Raw genomic sequence first — 27160 nt, 5'->3', positions numbered from 1 at the left:
GCCATAAGGAGTTAAATGTTATAAATTCTGGAATTTGGGGTCTATTTTGTAACAATTGGACATTAAATATAAAGAATTTCATGGGCAGAGGTTGTTTGGTAATTAGTGGATTTGATTTGAAAATGAGTAGTGATGGAGGGACTGAAAGTGTAAGAAAGGGGCTTAAGTTTGAATATGGAGACGAGACTTAAACCTATTCCCCCTCCACCCTCTTGCTATTTGGCTACACATACATAAACCCTAACCCTAACATCTTCTCAGCCACCACCTTATCCCTCTGTATCTCCAGCTGCCGCCAACACCTTTATCACTCTTTGAACCGACAAGCAACTACCACCACTGAATTCCCCCCCCCCCCCCCCCTATGACAAAAGAGTCCGATATCAACAAGGAGTGGAGGGTAGCCTTCGGGTGCTGTTGCTTTCGTTATCTACCATTCGCTACCGACACCACCCGACTCTTTCGCCGAACACCACCGTTACAACTTCTATCGATGGGATCTAAGGACAACGATTTAAACGTCGAGATTGACGGAAGCAGGAGCAAAATCGGAACTTGTGGCTGCTGAAACCATAAAAAGAATCAACTAAAAGAAATTAATAATCCAATAAAATAATGTTTTGTAATATATAATAATCCCATAATATAATATTTATTATGATATAAATATTATATATTAAAAACTATATGTACCGATATATATATATATATATATATATATATATATATATATATATATATATATATATATATATATTAGTTCAATAAAAATGAATTACTTCGATAAAAAAGTTCTAAAAAAAATAGAATTAACTAAAATAAATTAATGATCTAATAAAACAATATTTAGTATATGCATAAAATAATAAATTAAAAGTAATAATCCAATAAAAAATAATTAAAAAAAGGAATTACAAAAATAAACTAAAAATATTAATAATCCAATAATATAATATTAATTATCATCTATATACTATAGGGTAAATGACCCAAAAAACACTCTTTTTACACAGAAATTCGATTTTGACACAGTGTTTTTTTTTGTTGTGTCAATTTTGACACTGTGTTTTCCAATTTGTTACAATTCTGACCACTTGACCGATTAATCAGGTTGCATGCTGACATGGTATGATGACGTGTCATGCTGACATGATATGCTGACGTGTCACAATTGAATTTTTTTCTCACAAAAAACACTAAGTTTTCATTTTTTTATTTTTTTTTATTTTGACACTAAGTTTAATTTTTTTTTTCAATTTTGACACTATGTTTTTTTGTTCCAAATCGAACATCATTTTTTCCAATTTCGTTCAATGTTGAAAATTTTCTATTTGAAACCGTATAAATATTTTTTTAATACATTTAAACCGTATAAATATGGTTTTTTTCATTTAAAAACTATAGTTTTGTATAAATACATTTTTTTTACACTCAAACCATATTTTTATGTATAAATATGTATTAGTTATATAAAAATTATATTTTATATTAAATATGCAACTTTAAAATGTATTTGGAGGTTTGGAGGCGTGTAGTCGATCAAAACTCAGATATCAAGCTTGCAACCCATCAAAATTGTACATCTTATTAGAAGCTTATGGTTAGTTTGATTATCATGATCTAACTAATGCTTTGAATGTAAGAAAAAAACACCTTATATTTAAATAAAAATGTGGTTTTTAAACGAAAAAAATATGTTTATACGGTTTAAAAAAGTAACAAAAAAAATATATTTATACGGTTTCAAATGGAAAATAAATAAAATTGAACAAAATTTGATAAATTATGTTCAATTGGAACAAAAAAAACATACTGTCAAAATTGAAATAAAAAATTAAACTTAGTGTCAAAATCGAAAAAAAGTGAAAACTTAGTGTTTTTTGTGGAAAAAAAAATCAATTTTAACACGTCAGCATATCATGTCAGCATGCCACATCATCAAAACTGACACGTCATCATGCCACGTCAGCATATCATGTCAGCATGCCACATCATCAAAACTGACACGTCATCATGTCACGTCAGCATGTAACCTGGTTAATCGGTCAAGTGGTCAAAATTGTAACAAAGTGGAAAACACAGTGTCAAAATCGAATTTCTATGTAAAAAGAGTGTTTTTTGTACCATTTACCTTATGTTATATTAAAAACTATATGTATTGATATATAATAATACAATAAAAAAGAATTACTTAAACAAAAAAAAAGTTAAAAAAATCAACTAAATATAAATTAATAATCCAATAAAACAATATTTATTAATATATAATATTATATATTAAAAACAATATCTATTCGTATATAATAGTTCAATAAAATAAAAAAGAATGTATGCAAAAATGGTCCTTATAGTATGGTAAAAGACAAAACTGCGAAAATGGTCACTGGGGATAAAATTGTCATTTTAAGGAAGTTAACAACCAACCAGTTAAACTTAACGAATGAGGGACCAAAACCACAACAAAACTTGTTGAAAACGACCAAATCTGTAACTTTTCAAACGTTTGGACCGTAACCACATAAAATGAGAAACCATAAGGACCTTTTTGTAGTTTTATCTAAATTGACATTGTGAATAAGTTCAGATTTACATTATGAACCTGCTCAGATTCATATTGTGAACCCGCTCAGTTTCACAGTGTGAATAATAATAAGTCAGATTCACAATGTGAATAAATCCATTTATTGATTTTACAAAACTAATTTATGAGTAATGAAAACATTATAATATTATAAAGCTACATTGAATATATTTCGATTTATATGCAAATTTCACTAAATTAATTTGTGAATGATCAAATAGTTAAAATAGTACCTCAAATTCACATTGTAAATGTTAAAAATTGAAATATTTACAGTTTAGATTAAAAGTGAGAATCAAAACTGCTCGAGTTTTTTTATATATATATTTTTTATTTTTTTTAATATGTGTTGATGTTTATTAATAGAGTACAAAAAAATTATTATTGTTGGTATAATTTTTTTTTTATAAAAATAAACTTAAAATATTGAAAAAAATAACAAAATGAAATGGATTTTTTTCAAAAAATAATTCGTGTTTTATATATCAGCATAAATCTTTATGGAAAAAGGAAAAAAAATCGTGAACAACGGTGTATTCGGTTTTTTTTTTTTCGATAAAAAATATGGCCTAAAAATGTAAACGAAAAAAAAAGATATGAGTTTTTTGGGAAGGATGTGAATTTTTTTGGTGTAATCTGGTATGTGTGCGTCCAATGTACAAGTGTATATTTATTTTCTTGGCCATTGATTATTATGATTTCCAACAATCACAATTGATTCATTGGTATATATATATATATATATATATATATATATATATATATATATATATATATATATATATATATATATATATATATATATATATATATATATATATATATATATTAAGGTTATTAAGTAGTTTTTTATTTTTTATTAAGAGATAAATTTTTAATTTTCATTTGATAGTTTCTTAATTGATCCCGAAACTTTTAATTTTTAAGAAAATTAGTTGTATCTAAAAGAAAAAAGAATGTGTTATAGCATATAACTTAATCTTTGAACAAACATTTCCCTCTTCTCTTTCTGTTGCACAGTCATTTTTTTTCCTTACTATTTTCTCCCCGCCTCTTAAAATTCAGATCCGATCAAACTACCGATTAGTAATTTTTTTTGATCGCTGTTGAGTACGTATAATTGTATATTGCATATAACTAATGCAATGTCCCTTAGTCAATAAATATAAATATATGATGATATTTTTCTTTCTTCTTTTTGTTGGCATTTTGTTATTTAACGTCTTATTTTTATAATTTATATATTTGGTCTTATATTTTATGATAATAAATAATATTGGCATTCAGATCTTAAACATCAACGCACTGGTACCTTATTACAATAATCGTTTTTTTTTGGTGTGTGTAATACAAAACAAGCTATTACATTTTATAAATAATTGTATATTGCATATAACTAGTAGCGTACCCGCACAATGCGACGGCGGCGATTTGTTTTTTTCCGGCGATTTGTTCCTTTCGACGATCAATTGTATCTAGACGGGCAGCAAGTGGTAATTTCCGTCTATTACTGTTTATTTGGTGGGAAAGGACGTTTAATCTCATTTAACAAATAATGTTAAGTTGATGAAAAATTTTCATTTTATTTGTTTCATTTTAAATTGAAAAGGTGAAAATATATCATATTAAATATATAAATATTGAACTACATTTAAAATAAGATGTTAGTTTGTTTAAAGACAAAACTGCACAAATGGTCCCTGTGGTTTGCTGAAAATTGCCACTTTGGTCCAAAAATGTTTGGACTAGCACCAGAGGTCAAAACTTTTCATTTTGTTGCGAATTTGGTCCGATTTTGTTTGAAATTTTTTATAAAGATGATTTTGCCCCTGATTATTTAATATTTTTAATTTTCTTTTATTACAACAATTAAAAAGAATTAAAATTAAAAGAAAAAAGAAAATATTATCTCTCTCTCTCTCTCTCTCTCTCTCTCTCTCTCTCTCTTTCTCTCTCTCACCCATCTTCTTCTTCTTCCTCAAGAATGCTGAAGAATATCTTCCGCCACTTCCACAATTCGACCATTGTCCTCCACCACCATTGTTTGACGACCGCCTGCCACAACCACAATTTGTCATATCCATCTCCACCTAAATGAAATCAGATGAACACACACACAAAATCAGATCAAATGAACACACACACATAAAAATGAAATCTGATGAGCAAACACAGATCAACACAAACATCCATCGATTTTTCAACAGATACAACACAAACACACACACACACACATACAAATTAAACACACACACAAACTCGAACAAGACAAACGAGAGATTAAACACACATACACACACAAACACCACAACAGATCTGAATAGCTAGGGTTTCAAAAAACTAGAAGGACATCAGTCGAGTTTAGCGCCAAACCTTCATCGGTGTAAGATCTGAGAAGGGTTTGTAAAGAAGTTGTAGAGAGAGGCGATTTGAGAATCGAGATCGTCGGGATTGCTTCGAACAAAGATGAAGTCGTTTTAGCATCAGAATCTTCCTTCTCTAACCTTCTATCACCCCCAATAAAAAACCCTAGACACACACAGGCAGAGTGCCAATCTCTGCAAATTTGGTCTCCGATTTGGCCTTCTCATCCCCGAGCGATTGTTAGAAGAGAACGACAGTAGACCACACGCCTCCAGTGTTGGTTTGAAACAGGAAGAGGAATCGAAAACAAGGTTCATTTGGGGGTCCCGATGAGGTGCCACGAGCAACAACAATAAAGAAGACGAGGTCCTCGGTGGGTTTTGCTCGACAGGAGAAGAAGAAGAAGAAGAAGAAGAAGAAGCGGGTGTGACGGTTGGTTCGAGAGAGAGAGGTATGAGAGGCGAGGCTAGAAGGGGATTTCCGGGGAGTGTCGATCGATCACAAGGTTGTATAACCTCTGGTGCTCGTCTACTTTGGAGAGAGAGAGAGAGAGAGAGAGAGAGAGAGAGAGAGAGAGAGAGAGAGAGAGAGACAGAGACAGAGTATGTTCTTTTTTCTTTTCTTTTAATTCTTTTTAATTATTGTAATAAAACAAAAATTAAAATATTAAATAATCAGGGGCAAAATCGTCTTTATAAAAAAGTTCAAACCAAATTGGACCAAACTCGCAACAAAATGAAAAGTTTGGACCTCTGGTGCTAGTCCAAACATTTTTGGACCAAAGTGACAATTTTCAGCAAACCACAGGGACCATTTGTGCAGTTTTGTCTTGTTTAAATGAATTTCTATTGTTCAAACAAATTGTCTAATTTAGTTGGAGAAGCCAATTAATAATATTTCTATAGTGACTTAAAAAAAACCTAGAAATACCAGCGTCACTAATAATATTTGATTATAAATGAAACTGAGCTAGAAGGAAAAAATATTTTATAATAATTAATAAAAGCCATTACGTTTGATATAATCATTTACTAAACTATTGATATCATCGAGTGTCGATTGAATATATTATAATAAACTAAACTTATCTTCACTTTTAAGAGTTGATCAAAACTTTTTCTTTAAAATCAACAATACTCGAAGGCAACAAAAAAATTTGATATGTATACATCTACAAACCAATCGACATTAGACACTTAATGTATTGTAACAGAAAAGATATTAATAGCTATTTAATTAAAAGGGTTCTGTAAAATGTTTCCGTTAAACCAAAATATCAATAACTAATAAGCCATCATTTCCAAGTAAAATTGTTATATACATCATTCCAGTATATTAAACTGTCACACACAAACACACATACATACAATAAAATCTTCACCGCAAATACATTTATCTATCAAATTTTGTTTTCTCTATCAAAATTGCTCTACCATCTAATATTTTACATGTGCATAATGAGAAATAAGGATATATGTCCCATTGTTATCTGTTGATATCAATGCAACATCATCAACCTCTGTTTCCATTGACAACACCTCTTTTAAAGGCTTTGAAAGTATCGCATGGACTTGTAGCACCATACTAATCTATATCCGGATTGGGACAATGTCAACCACAAAGAGAAAGAAGACCATCCTAACATTCAGTTGCAATAGCATGACTCCATCAAACAAAATAATCAATTGTGAAATAAAGATAAATAACTAAGAATACAAATGATAAAAATGAACATGTTGTTATTTTGGTGTCTATGTAGGGTGTGAGATAACAAAAAACCCGCAAATCTTTTTTGCATAAATCCTGAAATTTGTACAAATCTATGAATAAGAATATGATGGTACGTTATAAACAAAGCGTTCACTACAAAAAAAATGATATTTAGTGGCATATGTTTTTAATGACATATCTTTTTTATGCCACTATAGTATGTTTTTAGTGGCATAATTTATATGCCACTATAAAATTAATAGATTTAATGGCACTTAACAATTTATGTCACTAATATTAGTATTTAATAATGACATATAAAATTTAAAATGCCACTAAAACTCTATATTTTGTGTCATATACTCATATGTTTTTATATACGGTTAAAGTTGTATGGAATGATTTTATTGATTTATTTTGTGGCACTAAAGAAATTAAATATGTGCTACAAAAGAAATTAAATTCATGGTTCTTATTAACCCAACGAAAGTGAATCGGCAATAATAAATTTGGTGTTTCCCCAATTTCTTATACGCATCCCTTTTACTTCGTATGTGTTAGAGAGCGGAGTTTGAACAATATTTTCCCCCCAATCTCGTCACTCTCTTCTCTCCCATACCTAACACCACCACAAAGCAGCCATCGGCGCTCATTGCTTCCACCTCCGACATCGCATCACCACCACTGCTATGCTGCACCACTGTGCACCGCAGATTTAAACTTCAGCCAACAAATCTCCCTCTATTCTCCACTCGACTTCAATTAGGTATTATTTTCTTCACTCTAATCACCGGATTTGGCTCTCTTTATTCTTTTTTAGTTTTTAAATCTAAACAGCGCCGTCGAGTGCAATAATTTAAAGGAAGTTGTAAAATCAGATAGTCGTTCCTTTAGTCGATTCCTGGTAGAAATTTTTTATAAACCTCTACATCTTAGTAGAAAGTTTTGTAAGTAATTGCACTTTGCATTTGCAATCTTTCTAGTTGAAGATGAATCTCTTGAGTTTTGGAATTCTATACTTTTGTTTATTAAACATGATAAGGTCGAAATTACCTTCGGATAACTCATCAACATCAATTTCGCGCAAAAAATAACTAGAATATATCACATATGTGTATGTGTATGCAATAATTTCACTCAATAGTACCTTATAACTATCAAAATTTGTGTTACATATCTAAATTTACTAGTCAGTCCAATGTTGATCGGTCAGAATGATGTGGTATTCACATGGTGTCATGTTAAAGGCAACCTTCTTTTTTTTGCTTAGTTGACCATATGGACATCCCTTTAGCATGGTGCCTGTAAAATTGGTCAACGTTTGATTAAGTGGAGTGACTCCATGAGTCTATGGGACTTATTAAAAAGTTCGTTGCTATTTAGTAACATTAATCTTTCCTACTTATATGTTAAAAGGGTTCATTTAATAGTCCTAACTTAATCATTCAAAAGCATGTTTATTTTAGTGGTCATAATGACACTAATGTGCACTACTTTGTACTTGTTGCAGGATGCACTCGAGTGGATGGTAATTTTTTTTAAACAAGTGAGGTGAAATTACCTTTATACCCTAATTTTCATTTTTCTCCATTTGACTCGTTCTTATTGTTGCTGCTAATCATCTATCACTCTTTTTTACTTTCATTTGGGACAAATTATCATATGATAAATTTGGTGCATTTTTAGCAAATGTGAAGGAATTAAATCAATATTGACATAATTAGGAATAGATTAATTAGTAATTTAGTATGCCTAGTCTTCGAACCATTAGATTCCAAGAAAAGACCATAATACCCTTTTAAATCTTTATTACACCAGGGCTTCAAATAGTCAAGTGACATATTAATATCCTTGTGCTATTGTTGTTAGTTTGAGCATATCTAACAGGTTTGACATACCCCTAAAAAAATCATTTTGCCATTTTTTCTTATATTTGCACCATAACATCCAGGCCTATGTTGTTCTTTAATCCAAAAAGGCTAAGCCACATCCAATTACAACGGGTAATAGTTGCAAAATTAAAGGATAAAAAATAAATTTCTTGATTTAAGATTATTAAGAACACGAATAAAATTACAACATAGTGAGGGTCAATCTTGATAACATGATAATTTCATCTTGTGTGTTGCCAACAAGCTTTAAACATGTTCCATATTTTGCATGTGTATGCAGATTCCTTTCCCAATATGGACCTTGACATTTGTTTTATCTTTCTCTTGTATACCTAATGCAGTTTATTTTTGCAGCTTATCTTTCTATTGCTTTTGTCTCCAGTTTGTTCTTATCGACATGGTTTTATTATTTATTTTATAAAATGTATTATTTAACTATATTTTGAATCATCTTTGTTTATTTTTGGACAGGAAATTGCTAGTATTGATTATAGAGTATGAGATAACACGAGTTATTCAACCTAGTATGAAGTTTGGGGAAGAAGTTTATCTACAATCAAGTTTCAAAAATTTTTTCTTTTGATTTGACATATTTGATTCAAAAAGTTCAAAAATATTGATAAAAAACAATGGAAATTTTATTATGTTTAATGTGCTGCACTTTAACTGTTCTATATTTTATATTATAGATAAAAAATTATGTAGATATAAATAGCCTAAATTATAAAATCTCATGGAGTATTTATGGGTGTAAAAGGTGCCGCAAAGTAGTTTTTGTATTATGACAAATAATTAAGTGTCACTAAAGTCTTAAAATGTATAATTAAAAGTAGCTTGAAATCTTGAATTGAATGAGCATTCAATGGCACAAAATAGCATAGAATATGTGCCACAAAAAACGTTTCTTCTATTGTGACAAATAAAAAGGTGTCACTAAAAGCTTAAAAAACTGCAGCGACAAAAGCTAAAAGTGTCACTAAAGGGTTTTAGTGGGAGCGTTTCTAGTGGCACTTATTATATGTGCTGCAGATTCTCTTAGAAGCCTTTAGTGACATTTTTTGGGTTTTTGGTGGCACTTTTTGTGTGCCACTAAATGACATATTTTTTGTAGTGGTTGTCTGTCACTTTTTAGAAGCCAATTTCTAGAGGGGAGACATGTTTGCTAGACCAAAAACTTCAAGATCAAGAAAAAACATAAAATTTCAAATGTATACCCTATAACAAAATAACGAATTAGAGAAATATGGTACCTAAAGTTTAAGCTAAAATGAGTTGATTTTACTTTTTTGAACTGATTTCACCATATAATCTGATCTGATTACGGTTTGGTGATAAACACCAACTCGACTAACCCAAACCGTTTAACCCAAAAACCGCCTAACCTACCCGATTTAGCTATTATTCGGTTAACGGTCCGTTTTTTCCACACACCAGACCATGACAAACAGAATGAGTAATAAAAAGGCCAATTTTTTTTGATAAATTTAGTTTCTTCAATACCCAAGTTTCATTAATACATAATAGGAAAATTCTTTATTTTCTGCTATAAAAGTGGATGACCAAATTGACCAAAAACATCCAAAAAGAATTGGTTTATTTTACACATGATAATGATAAAAATAGACTAATGTGGGCATATTTTGTTATATTTTTTCATTTTAGTCAATCATTAATCTTTCTCGAGGCAAATTTTATCATTTAATCTAAGCTTTAAATTAGGCTGAGAGAAATAAGTCAAAAAAGGGTAGTCAAACCTTTATTTCATTTACATTGGATACCAAATCATCCTAACCAGGTTCTAAATGCTAGAAGTAGAAGAGAAATCACGTACATGTGTATTTCCACTTATTAGCATATTATTTAAGCTAGTTATATTCTTCAACCAATCAACTAATCGTGTTGTGCTACCAATCACATAGAACTATATGTACCAACGTGCTTCAGACGAATTACCAAATTCGATGGATTTCTTGTTTGCGATAATCTACACAGGAGACGCAAGTAAATTCAAAATCATCTACAAAATAAAAATGGAAACACCAATTATGCTTTTAGAAATAAGTAAATCTCTAACCTTTTGTGTATGGTCGTTACATGTTTTTTTTAGTTAACCTTATTATTGCACTAACGTAAAAAAGAACTTTGGTGAAAGATTTAGTTCCTCAACCTAATTCACTACATCAGATCTGGTTAGAAAATCGTCCTATCACGTTGTGATAAATCGAAATCAAGACATATACATATCTACAAAACAACAAAAAATGAAAATGAAACCAAAAAATCAACAAAAGACAATTCCAATGCATCAGATCCATATTTTACCCTGCGATAACAAAAAGAACAACAACAACCTTAGCTTTAAGGACCTGTTTTTTACCTGAGATCATTTCATAAATCCTAATACCCTCCATTCAAGCTCAGCTTCATCCACATTGGTAGTCCCAAAAATGTATCCTAATTGCAAAAATAAAGAAAAAGAAATAGCCAACATTATAGGGGGTGAGACATAAAGAATGGTGATAGGGTAATATAGATATGAGAAAATACCATAGTGTTTCAGTCATTTTTACATTTTTACGGAGTTAGAATGCTTACAAATGGTTGTTATTGATTGTTATATTGCAAACCAACGAACTCAATAACATTGTTGGATTCATTTGAGTTAATCGATTATAGCAAAAACCTTACCGGAAGGACAATATACATTCTCGTGATTCTATATAATATCTTCAACAATTGGTTCATCTATCGATTCTTGTAGATTGAAATCATAAGATTATCCATGTAAATTATTGAAGTTGCAAAAAATACAGATAATTGATTATCAGACATAGTTCAATCATGTTGTTATTTGGATTCTAATTATTTTGCGATTATATTTATTTGATTTAGTTGATGAATTTCAGAAAAATAAATAAATCGCTCTATTGTTATGCATCGGTTCAATGCATATGTTTCAAATTACATTATAATAGCGCTTCAAGCTAGATTTGTGTTAAATTTTATTATCTATTAAGTTATTAGCATGGTTTATTCAATTACAGTTTTGAAGCTTTAAAATATATTGGATCATCACATGATTCTAATGAAATGTCTATTTTCACTGAATGCGAAACAAAATGCATCAATCAAATGCATAAGATTTTTTAAAGTTTACTTGAAATTAATAAGTTATAATCTATGTAATCGAATAATCTTACCATACAAATCCTTCCTGATATCCACATATGTTGAAAGAACTTTTGAACGATCGGTGGATGCGGAAGAATAATATATCAAGATTTAACGAATATAAAAATGAAGAACATGAAGAACATATGATGAGAAATTCCATAGATTAGAAAAGAGAGATAAAATATAACATTACATTAAATGGGTCACCCATGTATTTTCATCGGTGGGAGAGAAGACTCTCCCTTGGTGGGAGAGATCCCACCACTTTCTCTCTTTATAGAAAAGCTACATTTTAAACTGCACTTAAGAAAATGACTAACTCTCCCTTTATATAGGAAAGAGACAAACATCTACAATACAAATAAAGGGAAATAAATAACCTAACTATCACTCATTATTTGTAGAGCATTTTCATGCTCCAACAATCTCTCCTTAGATGATTACAAATTATGAGAGATACAAATGAAGTGATAAAAATGCTATAATACAGTAATCCGACTAGCAAGTGTGATAATAAAATGAAACATAATGAAAACCAAATGCTGAAATGTCTCTGAAACTCTAAAGTGTCTGTGATGTCTGAAATTAGACATTAATATCTAAATAGTGAAGGTCTTCAACTTCAAAGCACCACCAATGAAGCATAAAAATAAGATCCAAATCTTGAAACTAGTCATAAGAACCATTAGCAAGTAGAAGATCAAATAAAAGAAACACTTTGATTTCAAAAAGTTTGAAAAACATCTCTAGTTCTCGAATCATAATACACCCAAAATTCTTCAAAGAATAACCTGCTAAAAATATGAAGCATTCAAAAATGAAGTCCGGATAATAAATAATGCGAGTCCAAAGACATGGTCTAGCAATGCCAAAAATTTGATTAAGAGATCAAAAATAAGTTCCACGTCACATAGCCAAAATAATTTTCGTCTTCAAAATATCACAAATCCAAACTCGAGAAATCATAGTATCTGAACTGGATGCAAACACAAAGAATAATCCTGTCGTGGAGTTCGAATAATAAATAATCCGGAACCGCGAAACATCTAGTAATGCCAAAATCTTGATCTGGAAGACCAAAAATAAGTGCCAGATCGCATCACTAAAAAAATCATTGTCTTTAGAAGTCTTCAAAAATCCAAACTCAAACAATCATAAAAACCATATCCGGATGATATCATAATATTCTCTCCTTACATTTGATAACCAAAGACCGGTTATCAAATATAAATATATCATCGGGAAGGAGAGTGTTGGATACCAAGAGTTAAGAAGACTCTCCCTAAATATATGAAGGGTCTCGATAAGACACGAGAAAAAGAGTAAAAGAGATACTTTGCGGTCATCTGTAGCTGGGTGATTTAGTTGCTAAAAACTGCTCGAACAAATACCAAAGAAATGAGAATAACTCTGCATGAAAAAATAATCTATGTTGTGCCGAAAAGATATCATATACCCAAATTGCGGTGCCAGACCTCTCGAAGTGGTCTTCAATAGAAAATAAAGTCAACATGCTCAGGATACATGGTTCGTCAACCGTAGATCAAAAGTGAAAAGTCATAAAAATCTCATAAAATGTAGAATACGAAACAACTTTGTTGATCAGTCGCCGTTGCGGTGCAAACGTTACAAAGAATAATATGAAGTCCGACTGCGGTATGGAGTAATATTCACAGAAAGAATAGAAGTCTTCCAAAATAATCGGCATGAAGTGAACCAATGTGATCATCCAAGGTTGGGTTGTGGCAAAAATTGGTGTTAAAAAAATTGGTTTTAATAAAAAAATTGGCTAAATAAAAAAAATTGGTGTTAAAAAAAATTGGTATTAAACAAATTAATTAAAAAAATAAATAATAAAAAAATTGGCTGGAATTTTTTTTTTTTAATTTGGTGAAAAAAAAAGAGTTAAAAAAGTAAAAAGACGTCTAAAAAAAAGGGGTGATGAGAGGGAAGGAGGGAAGGAAAGAAGGAAGGAGGAAGGGGGAAGGAGGAGGAAGGAGTGTGGGAGGCTGGAAGAAGAGGGCTAAACAAAGGAGGTTGAAGGAGGAAGAGGGTCAGAGTTGAGAAGAGGGAGGACCGGAGGCAAGAAGGGTGCAGATGGAAGGGGTGGGTGCGGATGAGGCTAGCTTGAGAATGAAGACTGTAGTCGATGAAGACTTTGGTAGTGTGGGAGCAGAAGCGACTGCGGTCAAAAGGCGCAGAAGCAACTGCTAAGGTCGCTTACGGTTAGCGATGAAGGAGTTTGTGGTCAAAGTTGCGGTCCGAGAAGAAGAGCATAGTTGCGGTCCAAAAGCTCCGATAAAAGAGAGGGTTTCGGTCCGAAGGCAAGAAGAGGGCATTTGCAGATTAGCAGACTTTGGACAGCAGGCAAAGAGAAGGCTACAAATCCTCGGTTTGGACTAAGAGGTTGTGGTACTTAGGCGTGAGAGGGGCTGTGGTACCAAGGCTATGAAGGGCTGCAGGGAGGCTTCTTAGGAGGCTCCGGTAGGTGGTTTTTGGTTGTGGTTCAGGGGCTCAAGAAGGGCTGGAGAAATGATGAAAAATGTTATTTTTTATGAAAAAATGGTACAAAAAAGGCCATTTATTCATATTTTAATGAGGGAAATCTTTTTTAAATCATTTTCGGTCAAAAGAGATATTGGGATGGCAAAAAGATGAGTATGCAAGTGGTTTAAAGGGGACAAAAGTTGATGAGATTGGTCAAGTCACATGGTTTTATCTTGGGAAGGTGAATAAAAGTTGTATACTCTTTACCAAAAATAGTAACAAGGACATGTGGCTTTATGAAAACCAAAGACTCATGTCCATACATTCTTCATAAAAATCTACAACAACAATTTGTTTATGAACAAGAGAAGCTCATACCTTTTGGATGAACAAAAGTTGCTGGGAAAAGTCTTCAAGAAAAATGCTCCAACTTTATCAATAAATGCCCAAACTTTGTGTGTCATTTCCAAGAATAAAAATCTCTTGTAGCAGATTCTTCAACAGTTTTAGAGACCACAAAAATTAATTTATTCTCCCATTTTCCTTCATTTCTTCAACAGAAAAATAAAAACATTAAGAACACGATTTTCAGCAGAAAATTTGAACGAACATCAACAACAAATTTATTCTTCTAAGCAAGAATCAACACTAGAAAATAGAAAAAACTCATCACAAAATTTCCAGTTTGAACCTGGAAATTCTTGCAAAATCCGAAAAATCTTCAAGATAATCACCGAACGGGAGACATTCCCTTGAACTAGTCGCTTGAACCTTCAAGGTATGGCTCTGCTGCCACTTGTTGAAAGAAATTTTGAACTATTGGTGGACGCGGAAGAATAATATCTGCAGATTTAACGAATATAAAAATGAAGAACATGAAGAACATATGATGAGAAATACCATAGATTAGAAAAGAGAGATAAAATATAACATTACAATACATGGGTGGGAGAGATCCCCCCACTTTCTCTCTCTATAGAAAAAGGTACATTTTGAAGTGCACTTAAGAAAATGATCAACTCTCCCTTTATATAGGAGAGAGAAAAACACCTAAAGTACAAATAAAGGGAAATAAATAAACTAACTATAACTCATTATTTGTACGGAATTTTCATGCTCCAACAACATCACACTTCATGATAGAGTTATAAGTGGTCTCATGAATCCGATCAGGTTCCATTCTGATTATGGATAGTTGGAATAGAACCTCTAGGCACCTGAAATGCGTAGCACCAATAGTCATCATTTGCATGAATTAATTAAGTGTAAAGTTTATTTTATCAATTTGATCATCTAATCTGAATTAACAGGCATTGTTAGAGATTAATGCATTAAATGACAGGTCTCTTGACTACTAAGTTATTTTTTAATCTTTTAGTTTATTCATGTCTATCGGTACCAGGTCCAATCAGATGTGAGGTTTTTTCTTTTTATAAAAAAATCCAAAATTATAGTTTTAGTAGCATTGTACTTTCAAAAAAATATTTTATTACTTCCATTTCATTGTCATTTATTGCATTTTGCTTGCTTTTTATAATCATTTATAGCAGTTGTCTCGGATTTAAGTAAAAATTATCTATATAAATATGATGGTGGTCGTTGCAGTGTTTGGATTTTGGTCTATATAGTCTGGTAAAATGACGCACTCTACCTCTAATTGGTAATACGGTTATATTAGGGGGTCACACATAGATGTAAAACAAGAATATCCTACTAGAAGTTTACAAACAATGTTACTTCAAGGTTCTATTTGTTGGATTAGGTGTCTAACCCCATAACTATAATTGGTATGTACTTGACCCGATAGTAGCATGGTCTATTTCAGGTTGCTTTCACCAGAACAATTTGATAGGATGGATATTTGAGAAAGAGGTTATTTGTTATTTGTTAATATATTATAAGAATAATACATTAATTGAGAAATCATATTATTTAATTAGTATTGATCAAGAATTAATTTGGAAATAATTTAGTGATTAAAAGAGACTAATAAAATTAACGGGGACTGATTATGTAAATCAGTGATACATATGGTTTGGGATAATGATCCATGATTGATTTGTGATGGGCTAAGCTTATGAGTTAGTCCATGAAGTGTTAGTCCAAATCAATTGTTGGATCATAAGCTTAAGTGTAAGAATTAGGGTTACAAATGATTCTTGGAATTCTACACTATAAATGTGTACCCTAAGCCCTAAAATCGGTGACCACTTGCATTCCAAGAAGGGCTAGCTGATTTTATGGCTCCTAAATCTCTCTCATTGTCCTTTAATTGTTTATTGGTGTTTGTGACTTGTTTGAGGCATCACACTTGGGGTGCTAAGCTCTTTTAAGGCCAAGTTCTACAAGCTACATCAAAATGTAATATTCTAACTAGTTTTTTATGATTCAAATATCATTTTTGTATGCTAGTTAGGCTTCATGCTTTGGAAAATAAATATTGCATGCATAATTAGAGAAAACTTAGATCCAAAGCATTAGGGTTGTATGTGCACCATAGGGATGTTAGAGTACATAAAACCCAACAGTGGTATCAGAGCCATGGGTGTTTTCTATTATACTGATGCAATTGTTTAATTTTAAAAGTTGAAAAAATGGCAATTATGGATTTTTCCAGGCCCAACTCGACGAGTCCATAATGGAACCCAACAAGTTGGATCATATGATGATGAACTCAATGTGTCCATTGACTAGCTCGACGAGTTGGATCATCTGATGGCATAATTTTTGAGCTTTTGGCCTGTTTTTGATTAGGATCATTACCACAAATTGTTTTAGTTCATAAAATTTGATTTTAATAATATGGTAGTAGTTATCCCCATCCAATAACATGATGATTGTCAAATTTTAAGATAATTATTTGATTTTGTGAAAACTAATTATTTGTAGAATTTGAAATTATCTTGCTATATGACTAGTATTAGGTCAAATTGGTAAATGATAAATTATATGATAATTTTATTAGTTAAATTTGATCTAAATGTTTTTTGAATAGTTTCATAACTTATCCTCAAGTTATGGAATATGAAAAATCTCATTCATGAAACATTAACTTTTTAAGTTATAGAATTCCAAAGATCTTGAAGAGTTTCATAGCTTGTCCTCAAGTTATGGAACTTGGAAAGTCTCATTTATTTAACATAAATTCTAAAACTCAAGAGGTTTTGAAGAGTTTCAAAACTTTCCCTCAAGTTTTGGAATTTGAAAAGTCTCTTTTATGAAACTTTAATTCCAAATCCTAGAAGTTTAATAGTTTAAAATTCAACCCTATACTATTATAATATTAAAGTTTAATACTTATATATCTGTATAAGACAAGTCATTCTTACCGTTAGTAGGCCTCATTCACGAAGGTAGACTATAAGGGATGTTTAAGGAAGCGAACTATAATATGACCGTCATTGGGTATCCACTCTTACCCACAACACTCTTGACTAGTGGAGGGTCGTTAGCCGAACGGGTAGGATAAGACATTAATCCTCATTAATAAGTGTAATGATATTATAAAGTAACTAAACTTTTATAAATTCTCAATCTTAGTTACTTTTGGAAAAATGTCAAAATGGTGCTATTTTATGAAATTGCACTTTGAACCTTGTTAAGTTGTTAGTGGAGCATGTGTGGTTAATTGGCACACTAATTTTGGACTAACAAGGGTGGACAAGGGTAGCTTGATGTTAATCATGTATCAATAGAGCATGTGTGGTTAACCGACACATTGATTAGGTAATATGTAACGCCCCGATTCTCAGGTATTGTTCAAATTATAGTTTCTTGGTTTTGGCCCTACTCGACTAGTTGGTTACCCTACTCATCGAGTAGCAGCGGGATTGGATCATGACTTAAGTGACCGACTCGACGAGTCCACTAGTGGGACTCGACGAGTAGGATTTGGCAAGTGAAACCCTAATTCTCTAGGTTTGTGTCCCTATTTTAAGGGTCTTTAGCCTCCCTTGGGTCTCTTTACAGTCTTATTGAGTCCCTAATTCGAGTGTGTGAAGCTTGATTTGAAGATTTTGAAGGAGAGGGCTTGAAGGAAGAGGAGGTTGGAGCAAGTTAGGTGGGAAAATCATGTCACACCCCGCTAAAGCGGAAACGCAAGATATGACAACGATAACGGTTTCATTGCAAAAGATAAAGATACATCACCATAGCAATATTCAAAAGTTTGCAACCCATAGCTTAAAAGAAACAAGTACAAGTTTTTCCAAAATAACATTGTTCAAAATATAACTTCATAAATAATTTCAACACGATGCAGCATGCTCTAGGATGATGAATCTTTATATCCACTTACTAATTATTTACTGAAAAAGCATGTAAAACGAGTGTCAACTATGATAATAGTTGGTGAGTTCACAAGTTTATAAAATCAAGATTTGGAATATGGCTATTCATAAATACAAGTACATTGCTTTAATGAGAAACAAAGTTGATTGCTATTATTGATAACAAGTTTATTGCTATAACGAGAAACGAGTTTGTATGTGTATGAACAAACAATGAGTCTCAACCAAACCTATGACTGAAGCCTTATCAAGATCTATGCTTATCGTTCCATAGATGAATATGGTATCATGCACTCCAGCAATAGGGCGAGTGAGGAGTTGTCAATTCCTAATAGCGCTATCCATAATGACCATTGGCTCAAAGAGTTAATGGTTAGAGATAAGGGAAGGGCCTTAGTACGATAAGTTCTCATGTTCCGTGTTGGATAGACATACATAGAGAGATATAGCAATACAATAGCAATCATGTTTGATACAAATCAATTTAAATACAACATGCAAATAATAGTTTTTCTGGACATGCTTTTCCACCCCAAAACATAAAAACTGAAAATAGGGGAGTCCGTGAATACTCACAATGTTTCGAGTAGATACAAGTGGTGCCTCGAAATACACCAACGTCTTAATACCGGGATCCTACGACATCAAACACACACTAGTGAGTTTCCATGTCGAAATCTAATGCTAATATACTAAACTCTACATATAGTGAAATGCCAATTTATGTTCTAATATTGGATTTTATATTAATTGGTTACACTTTTTCTGAAATGATGAAATTCTACAAGTTATGCAATTAATACAACTTTGGGATATTAATTTTCCAGATTTAGTAATATAAATTTAAGGGTGTTTCAATACATTTAAATGTGTTTTAAATTCCTAAAAATGTAAAATATTATCAAATAGCTTCCAAAAATTGTCAACCTTGTATTTTTCATTCTAAATACAATAGAGGTTTTCCAGAAAATTTTCCTTGAGTTTTTGATATGGTTAACTATTTTCCAAATTTTTAAGTCTTCATAAAAACATAAATTCACGAAAAATAGCATTCAAAGAATAAAAATTCTTAAACTTTTTATTTTACTGTTATTACACATTACTAAGTTGGGAAAAATATAAAAATGGATTTCCAAGCTGTTTAATTATATTTTATGATTTTTGAGCATTTATTCCAATAAAAATTGGAATAAATAGAAAACAGTTTCCAAAATTACCCAAACTCTTTATTTAACTGTTATTATACATACATAGGCTGGGAAAAATATAAAAAATATTTTCTAGTGGGTATTTCTATTTTTCCTTGTTTTATCCTCTTAAATAATTATTAATTGAAGAATAAATAATAAACAGTTAAAATAAATTACCAAAATTTTTTGTAACATCATTTACAGTGTAAGTAATCTGGGAAAACTACCAAAAGTGGTTTTCATATTGTATAATCCAGTTTTGGGTATTTATGTGTATTTAAGTGTATTTAACCTTAGAAAATAGGAGAAAAATAGTTTACAATAGAGAAAAATCATCCAAAATTTTTATGTAACCTCCTACTATACAACATGATGTTCTGGTAAAATTTAATGAATTTTGGATAATCAAAACTATTTTTCCTATTTTTAGGCCATTATAATTTCCAAAAATTGGAAAAACTAGGAAGGCATGATGAAAAATTTTGAAACTATTTTTCTGAGTCTCCCACCACATGTAAGGGCTGCGAAAATTGTGAGATACAATTTTCACTCTCCCTAAAGTGGTTTTGTGATTTATTATACCCAAACAAAAAGAAAACCGAAAATCATACCAAAAAGCAACATAAATCGATGAAATTTAATGAGAGGTCATTATTCACCATAGGGGTCATCCACGAATTTATTCCGGATTTATAGACCTTTGGAAGTATTTTATGTGATTTATGACCTTGTTTTCTTGTAACAATTTTAATAAATCAAAGGAATGATAAAAACTCTTGAAATTTTTCAGATGTTCTTATACACTTAATGGGAATCTGGAAAAATTTTGATTTGAACAGAAAAGAACATTTAGATATTTTTATAGACAAAATCGTTTACATGCACTATTGACAATGTACTTTGCTCATCAAGCTCTTTAGCTTGATGTTCATTACATGCATCACGGTTTGAAGACCATGCATGGACATATGTTTGTCATAGAGATGTTTTTAAAAGAAATAATTGAAAGCATAAGGTGTTTGAACCTTTAAAACTTGTAAAAATCCGAACTTTAGTGTTTGATATAGGTTTTGGTCCTTGGATTTCACCATTAAACAACATGCATGTTGTTCTTGGGTCAAACCCTACCACCATCATCATCAAACTCGATATTCATGAACATGTTCATGAATGTTCATAAAGAATGGTGTAGAAAGAAGAGAAATACAAGAAAACCCTTTAAAACCAAAAAGGAAAAGTAAAGAAAGGTGAAGGATTTTGGTGTATACCTTGAAGATTAACCTTAAAAGATGAAGATTTGAGTGTGGAGAGGTGTTCTTGACTGAAAATTTTTGTGGGTTGAGAGAGAGAAAGAGGAAGAGAGTCTGAGAGTTGAAAGGGTGGAGTGTGAGAGAGAGTGAAGAGAGAAGTGGAAGAGTGGAGATTGTTTTTAATGATTGATGTTTTGGGAAGAGAGAGGGCATGAGGAGAGGGGGTGGCCAGATTTTTTAGTCCCTTAAAGCCTTCTCTCTCCTAAATTCAAATTTTATACAATTCCCTCCTTAATTTTTATAAAACCCTTATTTTTATAAAAGTTATTAAGCAATTCTTGATTTATTTAAAAATCTTGTTTTTAACTAATAAATTATGCTTAATGTTTGATAATTTAAATTTTTATTTCATAGACTATAATCCATAATTTGATTAATAACAATTTGATATTAGGAAGGTTATAGCCAATTTTATAAAGTTTTTAAGCTTTAAGGTTTATAAATTTGGATTTTTGGCTCTTTAGGGTTTTTGGAACATTGTTTGATATTCACCATCATAATGGAATGTAAATAGAATATTTTAATTTATTTTTAGGGTTTTATACCCTTTTTCAATTGTAACAAAGTTTGAAGTTTCATTCTAATCATGGTATTGGTATTTCCTATTGTAGTTAAGCAACTTACTAGAATTGTAAGTAAGGTATATTAGTCGTAGATCTTAGTTGGATCCTAGTTTATGCAAGATTTTTGACCTAATTTATACTACTAGGCCATGGCATGTTGTGCATGAATGGTTTTTATAAAGATGCATGAGTCCGAGAATGACCTGAATTAACAGTTGTCACAGTATCCCCCACTTAAAAAGAATTTCGTCCCAAAATTCATTCTATGGCAACGTTTGTCATCGCATGGGAAAAGTTGTGGATACTTTTCCTTCATGAAGTCCTCACGCTCCCAGGTGTACTCTGGCCCGCGTTTTGAGTTCCATTGAACTTTCACAATCGGAATCTTACTCCGTTTAAGTTGTTTTACCTCCCTGCCAAAGATTTCTATCAGTTCCTCAACAAAGTTTAGCTTATCATTGATCTTAATTTCCTCCAGGGGTACTATCAATGCTTCGTCGTCTAGACATTTCTTAAGATTGGAAACATGGAATGTGCCATGAATGGCGCTTAACTCTTGGGGTAATTGGAGTTTATATGCTACCGGACCAATCCTTTCAATGATCTCAAAGGGTCCAACATATCTTGGGCTTAGTTTTCCTTTCTTACCAAAACATACAAGCCCTTTCCAAGGCGACACATTTCAAAGTACCTTGTCTCCAACTTGGAATCCTAATGGTTTTCGATGATTGTCCGCATAACTTTTCTGACGATCTCTAGCAACTTTAAGCCTAACTTTGATGATAGCAATCTTGTCTGATGTTTCCTGGATAAGTTCGAGTCTAGTCAATTGTCTGTCTCCGATTTCTGTCTAGCATAAGGGCGAACGACACTTACGTCCATACAATGCTTCATATGGAGCACATTGGATACTCGTGTGGTAACTGTTATTGTAGGAAACTCAGTTAGAGGCAAATGAGTATCCCAATTTCATTTGAACTCAATGACACACGCTCGTAGCATGTCTTCCAATGTTTGTATTGTTCTCTCTGTTTGCCCATCTGTCTGAGGGTGGTAAGTTGTGCTCAAATCTATCTTGGTTCCTAGTGCCTTCTGTAACATCCACCAAAATCATGATGTAAAATGACTATCTCTATCTGAAATGATAGATAGGGGTACACCATGCAGATAAACAGTTTTGTCGATGTAGAGCTGGGCCAATTTTTCCATCTTGAAATCTTCCCGAATGGGGAGAAAGTGAGCAGATTTCGTCAGTCGATCCACTATGACCCAAATTGAGTCATGATCTTTAGCAGTTCTAGGAAGTTTGGTAACGAAATCCATGGATATCTGCTCCCATTTCCATTGGGGAATTTCAGGCTGTTGCAACAAGCCGGATGGTTTTTGATGTTCAGCTTTGACTATTGAGCATGTCAAACATTTTCCGACATACAAGGCAATATCTTTTTTCATTCCAGGCCACCAATAGTACTCTTTAAGATCCTTGTACATCTTATCTACTCCAGGGTGGATTGAGTATTTAGATCGATGAGACTCCTCTAGTACCATGTCTCTCAGATCGTTAAACCTTGGAATCCAGACCCTGTCCTAGAAATAACGATCTCCATCAGGTTTGGTTTCAAATCTCTTTTCCAAACCATGTAAGGTTTCTCCTGGAATATTTTCCTTGAATAACGCTTTCTCCTGGGCATCAATGATTTGATATTGCAAGCTTTTCTGTATTACCATTCCCAAAGCTCTCACACGGGAAGGTTTCACTCTTTCTTTCCTACTTAGAGCGTCGGCTACTACATTAGCCTTTCCTGGGTGATATCGTATCTCATAATCATAATCACTAAACAACTCTACCCATCTCCTCTGCCGCATGTTTAACATTTTCTGATCTAGGATATACTGAAGGCTTTTGTGATCGGTAAAAATGGTGCACTTGGTTCCATACAAATAATGCCTCCATATCTTTAGAGCGAAAACTATTTCTTCTAGTTCTAGATCATGGGTGGTATAATTCTTCTCATGCGGTTTGAGTTGTCTGGAAGCATACGCAATGACCTTATCTTTTTGCATTAACACACATCCTAATCCTTGATGAGACGTATCAGAATACACTACAAAGTTCTCTGATCCTCTCGGTAAAGCCAGAATTGGTGCATTGCACAACTCGTTTTTCAGGATTTGGAACGCCTCTTCGTGTTTCTCTTCCCAGAGAAATTTTCTGTTCTTTTGGGTTAAAGATGTTAATGGTTGAGCAATCCTAGAGAAATTTTCAATGAAGTGTCTGTAGTACCCAGCTAATCCTAGGAACTGTCGTATTTCTGTCAGGGTTTTGGGGGCTACCCATTTCTTGATTGCCTTAATCTTAGCTGGATCTACATGGATTCCTCATTCTCTGATCACATGACCAAGGAAATGTACTTCCCAGATCCAAAATTCACACTTAGTGAACTTGGCATACAATTTCTGCTCCTTCAACAGCTCCAACACTAGCTTTAGATGTCTATTGTGATCTTCTTTGTTTTGCAAGTAAACAAGTATGTAATCAATAAATACAATCACAAACTTGTCTAGGTATGGTCTACAGACCCTATTCATCAAATCCATGAAAACAGCGGGTGCGTTCGTTAGTCCAAAAGGCATGACTAAGAACTCATAATGTCCATAACGGGTTCTAAATGCTGTTTTGTGAGTGTCCCCTTTGTGGATTCTTAGTTGATGATACCCTGACCGAAGGTCGATCATTGAGAAGTAGGAAGCGCCCTGCAACTGATCGAACAAGTCATCTATTCGAGGAAGGGGATATCGATTCTTGATTGTCAACTTGTTCAGTTCTCTGTAATCAATTCACATTCAGAACGACCCATCTTTCTTTTTGACGAATAACAATGGGGCTCCCCAAGGTGAACAACTTGGTCGAATAAACCCTTTGTCTAGAAGTTCTTGAACTTGTCTGAATAGTTCTTGCATCTCGGATGGTGCAAGGCGATATGGTGCTTTTGCTACCGGTGCCGCTCCGGGAATTAAGTCTATCCGAAATTCGACCTGTCTGTAAGGGGGTAGACCGGGTAATTCCTCCAGAAACACTTCGGGATAGTTTTGAACCACCAGAATCTCCTTGAGTTGCTTAGCGTCAGGTTCTGTGTTCTAGCACGTGGGCCATGAATGCAATACAATTCTTCTTCAGGTACTTGTGAATGTTTATGTGTGATATAATGTTTAAACTTCTTCCTGGCTTCTCACCATGTATGATAAGGGTTTCTCCTTTAGGGAGAGGTATCCTAATGACTTTCTCGTAACAACTAATGTCGGCTCTATTTTTGGATAACCAATCCATTCCTAATATCACATCAAAACTACCTAGCTCTATAGGCATTAGGTCAATGCTAAAGAGTTTATCAGCTGAATTCAGAGTACAGCCAGGAATTATATCATTTGCCCTAATTTCATACCCATCAGCAAGTTCAATAGCATAAGCATTCCTCATCTTTTTCGATTTCAAGTCAATTAACGGTCTAAATGCTAAAGAAACAAAACTCTTATCTGCTCCCGCATCGAATATTACTGATGCAAAAGGCTACACCTCTTGGCCGCCCACCCTGATTTCCTTGGAAGTTTTGCCTGGCTTGGCCTTGTCCATTGTTACCAGGCCCCTTGTTCAGTTTGGGACATGCTCTACGGAGATGATCAGTACTCCCGCACTCGTAACATGCCCTTTTTCCATCCTTATTCAGCTTACAATACTTTGTTTACAGCTTTGGCACACTGGGCAAGCTCCCTTATGATGGAAGTTACACTTATTGCACTTCGGAAGAGGTCCTGAGTACTGCTTTCGCTCCTGCACTTCCATGACTTCCCGTTCCTGAGTTTTCACTGGTTCTTGCTCCTGGGGTCTTACCATAAAGTTTCTTGAGTCTTTTTGCTTCCTACCTGACTTGCCTCCATACTTCTTCTCTCCCTGATCTACTGGCTTCCTCTTGCTACTAGAGTTTTCATTTGTCGATGCTCCCATCCTTATCACATCATTGGTTAGTCGATTTGCTAAACTTACTGGACTATGAATAGTCGTTGGATTTGTTGAAGTAACCATTCCCCGAATCCCTGGTGCCAGACCCCAGATGTAACGATCTATCCATTTCTCCTTAGGAGTAACCATGTGAGGTACCAGTGTTGCTAGTTCATGAAATCGGACTGTGTACTTCTCTATCTTTGTTCCAACCATAGAATGGTTCCATAATTCAGATTCAAGCTTCTGAAGTTCATCCTTGGGACAATACTCCTCTATCAGCAGCTTCTTTAGGTCTTCCCAAGTTAGCTGATATGCCGTTGCACGGCCTCGGGTTTGCACTAGAGTATTCCACCAGGTCAATGCCCTATCTTGGAGTAGGCAAGTTGCATACTCAACTTTGTTGCGCTCGAGGCATTTGCTAATGTGAAGGACCGACTCCATGCTGTCAATCCATTTCAGCAACCTAATCGCACCTTCCTTTCCGTGGAACTCCTTAGGTTTAGAAGCCATAAAGGACTTGTAGTTTCATTCTCTTTCATTGTTTCCCTAGTTTCCTCCACTACTTCCTTGGTTAGCATTAAGTCCCGTACTTACTTGAGTAACAATGTTTGGGATTGCTTCCATGAGTTGTTGTGCTACAACTTGAGCAACATCGGGTGTTTCGTTCTATGGGTGCCCGTGATTAGGCCTTCCTAACATGGTTCTAAGACACAAGAGTAGAAATACATATAAATACATAAAGTAATGTATAATATTTAGTTCACTATTATTTTCAAAACCGTAAGTGTTGTCAAATTAATGGTTTGCATCAATACTAGGTATATAGATTTTAGAAAGGAAAGAAAAGAAAATCTTTTTATTCAACCATTGACTAAGTAAATTCTAGGGTTTGACCTCATAGTAAAAGTTTTCAAACATAAAATAAACTTCTCATCACCATTTGAAATAGTCATAAAACCAAAACAATATATGAATTCCCAAAATAAAATTTTAAATGTTTTTCCCCAAAAGACACCCCACATGGGTTTTCGTTTCATGACAAAATAAAATAAAATACTAAAATCAGAACCAAGTGCTAATCACTATCCCAACAAGAAACATCAACACCACAATTAGTAATAGCTCTCCAAGCACATAATATGTCGTCATCGCATGACTTGCCTCTCGTCTAGCAGCACTAGCAGTGTCAGTAGCCTCCATCGAATGCTGAAACAGGATTTCCATCCCTGTCATCACTTCGTTCAATACCTCCTGATGCCCGGCTATCACAGCGAGGTAGTGACGTAGGTCCGCTGCCATCGAATGCATCCTCCGGGACTCCTTCGGGGTCATACCTGGCTGCCTGACAGGTATCCCTATGACTTGCTGTGGTGGGGGTGCTCTCGGTCCTGCAACGCTGGGTCCTACCCCGCTAGGTCCTGCCGTGCCAAGTCCTGCTATGCTGGTGGCTATCCTTCTTGGAATGGGAACACTCTTCCTCGCCGTCCTCCGAATGCGAAGCCCATAAAGTGGTGGCTGTGGCAACACCAATGCAGTTGATGCCTCACGTCGTTGACTCGGGGCGTTGTCATTGCTGATCTCCACCGAGTTACCTGTATCT

The 27160-nt window shown here is 33.4% G+C and overlaps 2 long non-coding RNA genes across 2 annotated transcripts; one reads left to right on the top strand and one right to left on the bottom strand.

Moving 5' to 3' along the window:
• The first annotated feature begins 7180 nt into the window (after positions 1 to 7180).
• LOC144998329 (uncharacterized) lies at positions 7181 to 9200 on the top strand. The gene is made up of 3 exons (XR_013660256.1): positions 7181 to 7421; positions 8166 to 8206; positions 9019 to 9200. It is a non-coding gene; the product is annotated as an uncharacterized LOC144998329 (long non-coding RNA).
• A 1464-nt stretch (positions 9201 to 10664) lies between these two features.
• On the bottom strand, positions 10665 to 11931 carry LOC145047743 (uncharacterized). Its single transcript, XR_013682387.1, has 3 exons — positions 11748 to 11931; positions 10925 to 11001; positions 10665 to 10791 (listed from the first exon to the last, which is right to left on the bottom strand). It is a non-coding gene; the product is annotated as an uncharacterized LOC145047743 (long non-coding RNA).
• Positions 11932 to 27160: the final 15229 nt, after the last annotated feature.

The sequence above is a fragment of the Lactuca saligna genome, chromosome 5 (genome assembly GCF_052625555.1).
Source record: "Lactuca saligna cultivar CGN05327 chromosome 5, ASM5262555v1, whole genome shotgun sequence".
NCBI classification, from domain to species: domain Eukaryota; kingdom Viridiplantae; phylum Streptophyta; class Magnoliopsida; order Asterales; family Asteraceae; genus Lactuca; species Lactuca saligna.
This window is presented reverse-complemented; position numbering and strand designations above follow the sequence as displayed.